Here is an 8,713-nt window from a genome sequence, read left to right as displayed (position 1 = left end):
TAAGACAAAAAATGTACATTGACATCTTTATTAAATGGGATAAATGTATAAATAGGATGGCTAGGATCTATTTATTATTTTTAATTAACTTCAATCATAAAAACTTTGTGATGGGGAAAAAAATATATTGTTAAACAGTTTTTACATAATATTATATTATTTCAAATCTAGCGGGTTGGTGGACATCATATAATATTATAGGTAGACATCCCACAGATGATGAGGTAAGTAAGGTTCGAAACCCTTTCTTCAACTCTTGATATCGCCATTCTACCTGGTTGGCACGTGGGTGGTATATTGGAGTCGTCCATCCTTCCACTCCCCACTTCCTGAGTGCGTCTCCCATTGCCTTGGACACGAACTGCGGGCCATTATCTGACTATAATGCCCCTCGGGTATCTGAACCGTGAGAACAACTCCCGTTCAAATGTATCCACAATCGATTTGGTCGTCGCCTTAAGGAGCAAGCCTCAACCCAGCGACTGTAACAATCAGTTACTACGAAAATCGTCTTACCCCGCTGCGTTCGTGGGTATGGACCCGTAAGATCGATGCTTAGCACCTCCCAATAAGAGTCGGGTGCATATCCGATCTTCTGGTTTGCGATTCAGTGGTTTTACGCGTGCACAGATGTGGCATTCCCGCACGTAGTTAGTAGTAACGCATTGCTTCTTGCATACCGGCCCAAAAAAAATGACTATATGCTTCGTTACTTTTGTTTCCATCCTGGGTGATTCGCTACCTCGTGGTCGTGAAACCTTTGTAGCAAAATCTGGGCATTGTTCACCTGGACGACCACTCCCTCTTCTTCATTTACGATGGATCGAGGGTGGCGGTGGAACACCTTGTCTCGGATAACGTACAACTTCTGAAGACGACCGAACCTTGCCCCGTCTCTGGAGAGTTTAGTAACTATTTCCCGTATGTTCGGGTCGTTATGTTGCCACTCTCGGACATCTTGCACGGATGAAACGTCCGGAATCTTCGGCTGGATCTCCCCACACTGGGTGTCACCCAAACCAGACACCCCGGACAGATCACCGAAGATTCCGGACGTTTCACCGGACCCTCCGGGCCGAATCATCATAAGATTGTGGATATTAATCTCCAACAACTCTTCGTCCACCGTATTCGGTCCTACCGGACAACGGGATAACGTGTCGGCTTCTTCATTTTCTACTCCGGGCACATGCCAGATTTCAAAATCGAAAGCCTGAATTGTAACGCCCATCGCGTTAGTTGTTGGTACAGCGAGCTTGCTGTAACCAAGCCGAGTGCCACATTATCCGTAAATAACATTAACTTACCGGACTCAAGATACGGCCGGCCTGAACCTGTCAGCCGCCCAAACTATGGCTAGACATTCACGTTCGACTGCCGAGTATCTTCTCTGACCGGGATTGAGTTTTTTGCTGACGTAGGATATGGTTTTCCCGTCGCCACTCTCCTCCCGCTGGAAGAGCACGGCACAATCTCCGAATTCGCTTGCGTCTTGTGCAGATTGAATGGCTTACCCGAAAGAGGAGGGCAAAGCCGTGTGGTGGACACCAAAAACTCCTTCAACTTCCGGAACGCCTCTTGCTCAATTTCTGACCAACGCCAATTGGTCCCTTTGGCAAACAGACTTGTGAGCGGTGCTGTGATCTCGGCGTAGTGTGGCACGAACTGGCTTTACCAACCACAAACGCCTAACACCCGTAACACGTCTTTTGTCTTTGAAACTGGTAGTTCCTGAATCACCGTCAGTTTTTCTGGTTCCCGGTCTATTCCTTTACCGTCCACGACGTGGCCTAGGAATTTTATCTGTGCCACCCCGAATGTACATTTTTTTGGTTTGCACATCAGACCGTAAGACTGAAATCGCTCCAAGACTCTCTGCAAGTGGTTTAGATGTTGATCGGTACTCTCAGAGTATACCACAATATCATCCAAATAAACCAACTAACCCACGGAAGACTTCACTTACCAAGCGACAGAAGGTGGCGGAGGTGTTTTTAAGTCCAAAAGGAATACTCTGAACTGGAATAATCCTCTTTGGGTCCTAAACGCCACGAGTGAATTCTAAATTCATCACGCATGAGTCCAATCACTGTCATTACCACCGCTTTTTTTGTCAGACCAAGGTTTAACCTTTGATACAACTGGTACTTGTGTAGGACATACTCCCCCAGTGTTTCGGTCTTGAGCTGAGTGGTGCTCAACAGTTCTGATGGCAGACTCGACTGCAACTTGTCCCCGTTGAACTTTCCCAATAGTTCAGATCTGAACTCTTGCCATGGCAAGTCCAACGCTCTCATGGTTCCCCACCATGTTCCTGCCTGTGCCTTCAACTGAGGGGCCAAAACGGTCACCCATCTAGCCACGTGGATACCAGTTTCTTCCAGTATTGCCTCGGCCTGGAGCAAAAACCACACTGGGTCTTCCTCTCTCTTACCGGCAAACTTTAGTATCGACGCACGGGCCATATTCAACTCATTTTGAGGAATGAGCAGGCTATCCGGGAAATACACACGTTTTCCACTTGAAAACTACTCCGTAACGTTTCCCCATAACTTCTGTTGTACACTTGCTTGGAAAACTCACTCCTTGAGGTGGATTTTGGCTTTCTTCCGGGAAATTTTGATTTGCCTCGGATTTAACGCTGGTGGAGGTTTGGGGTGAGTTCCCACGGCATGTGCAACTTGCTTGCACCACTCGTTCGGTCGACCTACGCTTTTCTTCGGCTAAACTCGCTCCAGGCGTTCCACGCTCTCACTGAGAGTAGCGATTGTCAGCTGCTGCTTTTCGACCGTTGTTTCCAGACCCTCTAGTCTATCTATAATATCTGCTCCATGAACTTATTTATCAAACTCTTTTCGGAGTTGACCTCATCTTCCTCACTTTGAGCTTCCGATGTTTTTCTGCCACTACCTGGGCTGACGGTTCGTCAGTTTCCCCAAACCGTATTGATCCTGGTACCATACATTATTTGGTTTGGATAAACTCCTCAAGTGTTAAGATTCTATACGCCTTGGACCCCCCGGTCTCAATGTCACGCTTACATAACTTCCGGTTAATCTCAACAATATTTAACTCACCAATGCATTTACTGGCCATTATGACAATTCAATTTAATTTATATTACCAACCTAATTAAGGTACGCTAGATATGAGATTAACGTTGTTCGCTGGCTAAACTGTACTTTCCAATCTATAAATAGCCTAAACCAAGTTTAGCTCAAAAGGAATTACGCTAAAATTTCGTAAATTTTGCCAAATTTGTCCACCTTAGATTGGCTAAGCCCTCAATATTTTATTTAAAATAAAAAATAGATTAAAACTATTAGGAACCGGTAGATCAGGACACCTGTTGTAGGTTCTTTTAACCCAATATTTGCTAATTTACTTAAAATTATTTTTATTAAAATTAGCACTTACCTTACTCCTTTTCCAACTGTGCTATTTGTAGGTGTCGGACGGTTGGATGAATAAATATTGACAAGAACGTTACGGCACGACACACGTTTTTATTAAGCAATACAATGACAAGTTCACTACAATTGTAGTTAAGAGTATATAAGTATACAACGTAATTATTAGGGCGTGTGTGCGTCGACGACGGTCAGGCAAAAGCTGATCCAGTCGTCCGTCGTTGGCCGGGCTGGCGGCTCGCACCGTCGGCGGTGGCCAGACCGGTTGTCGGTTGCGCTCTCGCGGACGTTGCGATAACGACCGCGACAACCATACATATTTATTTAGTCATGGGTACAACTGTGCAAGTGAAAAAATGTGCGTATGCGTAAAATACGAAAATTCTTGAACTTAAAAAGGTTATAGCTTTAAAACCAAGTCCGTCCGACAAATTCTTATTGCAGCATTGTTCAAAAATCGCTGAGTTAGCCGAATTGCATTTATGCCCAGAATATTGTTATAAATTACTATAACAAATGAATGGGTAAATCCAAAATCCAAAAATGGCCATTGTCTATTATACCTAATAAGACAAGATGTGTCATACTCCACGCGGATAAAAATGCATTGAGAAAAACGCGTATATATGTAATTAAATAAAATTGCCTATACAACGCGCCCGGTAATAAAATGTTAAGTTTTCAGAAAATAACTTACGCTGAACAGCTGTTTCACGTGGTTTGATATCTGTGGAATATTGTGAGCTCGACTGACGTACTTATTTCTAGTACTCATTTGTCCGTATGCAATATGCATAGTGAATTTATGTGACACATAACAGATAGTTTCATGTCTTATGTGAAACATAAATTAACTAAGCTTACGGGCAATAGTTTCAAACCTAAGACAATAATATGGTAGGACCTACGACTATATTATAGTCCAATTAAACATTATGATCCCGCGTTAAACGTAGGTATATTAAAATTTTCTAGTGATTACCCAATGTCACAAATTGGATACATGTTAATGTTGGACGAACAGTCGGTGTGAACCAAAGGTGTTGGCCATTTGGCAGCCACTGGCAAGGCTGAATGCCTCCAATTTCCCAAACGCGCATTCAGTTAGAGAGCGTGAGCCGTATTTGATATTTTGATCTTCTAAATTATTGAGCTCTTGCACTATATCCATTGTTTTTACGTCCAATTACTTTGCATAAATCTTTGGCAATATTAATATATAATTTATGTTATTACGGTTTTTATGTAGAAGAAATGAGATTTTTCAAGGCTTTTGTCCAATATTTAACTAATTTTTTTTAAGTTTTATTTTTCAACTCGTCCTTTACATTTTTACTAATTTAAACAGATTTTTTTTTTAAATAATTGTTTTTTTTTTCACAAGCTTGTAATAATGACTAAATAAATAGGTATGATCACCACTCTGTGATAAACACACCACCCTATTGCCACGTCTATCGCGTAGTTTTCCGCTTCTATAATAATAATATTCTATTGACATTGTCGACGAATGAAATGCGGAAAACTACGAGCAATGGTTTTGTGTGTAGAATAGTGGGGAGATGCGCAAACCAGACGAAAAGTTTTTTTGTATTCATACCTATTTATTTAGTCATGCTAGTAACTATAATAAACAGTGTGTTTCCTTTTAAAGGTAACACGACATATTTCAATCTAGTGACCTCGGATTGTTATGAGGTTTTCGGGAGGAGTTAAGGAATACATAAATACACATTTTTTGATGATTTTAAAATTGTTATAGCTTACAGTGTGCGCATGCGCAATACAACTTGCTATTGTTTAAATGGCAACAGGTATTTTAAATATCAAATTCGGATAGACATAATTTTTTTAAGTCATTTTGACCCCTTAACCATGGCTCTAAAACCAAAATTGACTGAATGACAACGAGCAAATGTTTTAATTTAAATTATTGAGTTTTTTAACAATTATCCTATTATTTTACAAATTCCACGTATTTTTTTTCACTCATACCTAACATGTTTTTAAAAATTAAGAGGACGTCGCACCGGTATTATGTCTTACACACGTTCGACATAGCAAATTTTCGTTCAGCAGTTTCAATAGTGTGCTGTTTTGAATTTTTTGATAATAGAGTGAATTGATCTATTATCAAACTTTTATAGCTAAGAACATTATTTGTGTTCTTCTCTCGCGCTCGTTGGTTTTTACGATATTTTAATTTTTAAGTGAGTTATGATTGTTATGACTTATGAGTATGTAAAATATTTATATTTTGAAATTCTCATAACTCACTTAAAATTTAAAATATTGTAAAAAACCAACGAAAGGGCACAGATAATGTTCTTACCTAAAAGTTTGATAATAGGTCGATTTAATCTAATATCAAAACTAACAGCATTAAGCACACTATTGAAACTGCTGAACGAAAACTTGCTATGTCGAACGTGTTCAAAATATTTTGATTTGTTTTGAACTGTTTATGGACATTTTCAGTTTCCAATTTTTTACGTTTTTTTAGATTCTGAGCGGAGCGATGAATGTATTGATTTTACATTGATGTGTGTTCTTTTTATTTTTTTTTTAATTTTTAATATTTAATTTTTATGTTCGTCATCACCTTTTAGGACAGTAAAAATGCCAAGATTTTTTCAGCAGTATCTTTTTTGATAGGAAAGTGAATCTAGTTGGTACTTTGGGGGATCAAAAGTATACATTTTCCAGTAGTTTTCAAAAGCGACATGAAAAACAACATAAAAATTAATGAAAAACGAGATTTTTTACGCAAAATCGGTTTTCCACAAAATCGATTTTGGTTTTTGGTGCAACTCTAAAACAAATGAGCTTATACACATGAAATGTTCACTGGTCATTTATATTAGCATTATCTATACACCATGACATTTTCCAAATATTTTGACTTATTTTGAGCTGTTTACAAGCATTTTCAGTTACCATATTTTTAGTTTTTTTTTCTATAAATATCAATAAAATTTTATTTGTTGGTTAAAAAAGCTTGAAAATTTAAGAGAAGGCACCTAGTATATTGTTTCAACGGCAGATGATAAAAATTAAAAATCCATAGTCACAATTTTTTTTTATAAGTAATTAAAGTTCAAATATTGACAAAATACGTATAAATTACAAACATTTGCAAATTATTTTGAGTTAGAAATTCATAAAAAATTTTGTTTTTAAATTTAAGATTTGAAAACGTAATAATAGATTCTCCATAAGTTTGTCTATCTTTATCAAAAAAAAAAAATATCTACAAGAAAGTCAAATTAAATTTTTATGAGCGTTTGAAATTCATATTTTTACAACATTTGATATTTACTCGATTTCTCATGTAACGATTTTCTTATTTTGTTGTAATTAAAAAACGAATGACTATAGATACTTTAAAATTTCACTGAATGTTTATATTAGCATTTTCTATACACTATAACAATTTGAAAATAATTTGACTCTTTTTGAGCTGTTAACGAACATTCTCAGTTTTAAATTTTTTTAGTTTTTTTTTCTATAAATATCGATACAATTTTTTTTGTTGGGTAAAAAAGGGTGAAAATTGAATGCAAGGCTTCTGGTATATTGTTACAATATCAGTTGAAAAATATTAAAAATACAGTCATAATTTTTTTTTATAAGCATTTAAAGTTCAAATTTCGATAGAATTTACCAAATTTAAAACTTAATAATTGTTTTGTTGTTAAAAATGTATAAAATGTTCAACTTTTATAGTTAAGGATTGAAAATTTAAAATAAGGTTCCACATAAATAGGTTATATATAAATTACTTTATTCACAATAATATCATCAAACAGTACGTAAGTGTATAATTATTGATAGTATATTATAGTACATAATTGATATAAGTGTAATGAATCATTTGCCGCCGTGCGGTCCTGTTAAGACCGCAGAATTAATATTATTCTAAAACAAAATATCGCAACATTTTTCATAGTGTGACAAAGATTTGAACTCAGCACCACTTGGTAAGAGTTGAAGTACACCACTTATTTGGAAACTTTTACAACATGAACACATAATAAAAACTGATACATTTATCATATAATTAATTAAGGAAAAATAATATATATAATATATTATTATATATTAAAAATAATATATAATATTTATATATTATTATATATATAAATATATAAATTATATAAATATATATATTTATATATTATGCAATTTAAATATAATTAATTATTTAGTAAATTAAATATAATATAGGTAAAATATTGAAATTGTATGTTAACCATTGGGTTAGTGTTTAAAAAAATACAACATTTTTATTTATTTAAATCTTAAGCTATAAAAATATAATAGAAGTATTAAATGATAATAACATTAATAACATATTAACATATGGGGTATATTATAGGTATATACTATATAACTATATAAGTAAATATGTTTGAAATAACAATAATATATAAAACTTTTTTTAAACAAAACTTAACTATTGCTCATTTGTTCGTGTACCCTCAAATCTTTTTATTGTAATTGTTTTAAATTTTAAATCCATTGTGGTGTGCTATCAACTAACAATATAACAAACACATTTTAATGAAAAATATAAGTATGTACTTACAATTATTGGTTTTTATTAAATTGAATAAAGAAAAAAAAATTCATGTTAACAGTTTTGAAAGTAATAAAATAATAAAAACAAAAGAGTTGAGTAGATCCCCCTTTAAAGGGTTTTTTTTATAACTTAGTGTATACTACGAGATGACGCAGCCGGTCACTTCTACTAGAGCATATTGTTTAGTACTTATAATAAAAGGTTTAAATGTACCTACTGTTTTATTATTGAGAGCCTATTGCTTCCATTCTTTTGCAAATTCAGATTTAAAAAAAATGTCCAATTCTTTTTTGTGCTGATACAGTTTTGAGAACGCTATACATAGATTTCCTATTTTCTTATGAACTGACCACAGCTTCCCTAACCAACGCAATTTTCGAGCATATCTGTCTGAAATTTCAAATTCTTTTTTTAAAATATCCGAATAAGATTCACTTTTTTCATCATTTTGAATTTTTATTTGGTGTGCTACATAGAATTTATTTAAAATACATCCATATAAACACGAATCATGTAATATATTATTTTCAAACAATTTATACGAGTCTTTATAATCCTTTAGAAATTGTAATAAATCACAATAAGAATATCCAGCAACAGACTTTGGCAGAATTATGTCTGTATTTCTAACATCTATCAAAAATGTTTTTAAATAATTATTTAGCTCCTTACCTACAAGTTTAGTGTTTTTCTTACTTGAAATTTTAAATACTTTTTTTAA

Source organism: Metopolophium dirhodum, chromosome 8, assembly GCF_019925205.1.
Source record: "Metopolophium dirhodum isolate CAU chromosome 8, ASM1992520v1, whole genome shotgun sequence".
Lineage (NCBI taxonomy): Eukaryota > Metazoa > Arthropoda > Insecta > Hemiptera > Aphididae > Metopolophium > Metopolophium dirhodum.
This window is presented reverse-complemented; position numbering follows the sequence as displayed.